Source organism: Caloenas nicobarica, chromosome 16, assembly GCF_036013445.1.
Source record: "Caloenas nicobarica isolate bCalNic1 chromosome 16, bCalNic1.hap1, whole genome shotgun sequence".
NCBI lineage: Eukaryota > Metazoa > Chordata > Aves > Columbiformes > Columbidae > Caloenas > Caloenas nicobarica.
In genome coordinates, this window is record NC_088260.1 from 5,378,796 (window position 1) to 5,379,248 (window position 453).

Here is a 453-nt window from a genome sequence, read left to right on the forward strand (position 1 = left end):
TCCATGTCTTCCCTGTGTGGTCCCACCACGGGGGATGCTCACGGGGAAGGGGCTCTTGGGGGGTCCAGTGGATTTATAGCCACAAACAAACAGCCCAATGGGCACCAGAGGTTGCCTCGGCACCTGGGATGATTTGAGAAGCTGGAAGGGAGTCAAAGACTGAGGGTAATTTAATTTAATACAAGAGTATTTAACAACCTGTGCTGCTTCTGCACAAGCTGCTCCCTTCTCCTGGGCCAGCGGTAACTCCCCTGCCCGATCTGCTCGCATCAGCTCTGCTGAACCAAACTTCCCCCAACCTGAACACAACAAAAATCTCGCTCGGACACCTTGGCCTTTGAATTAAAATGCAGAAGACTTCAAAAAGATTGAGTCGCATGTGTTGTCGTTCTCCCTGCCATCTCCTCCCTCTGCTTCCAGTCAAATACACAAACAAAAAAAAATAACTGCACG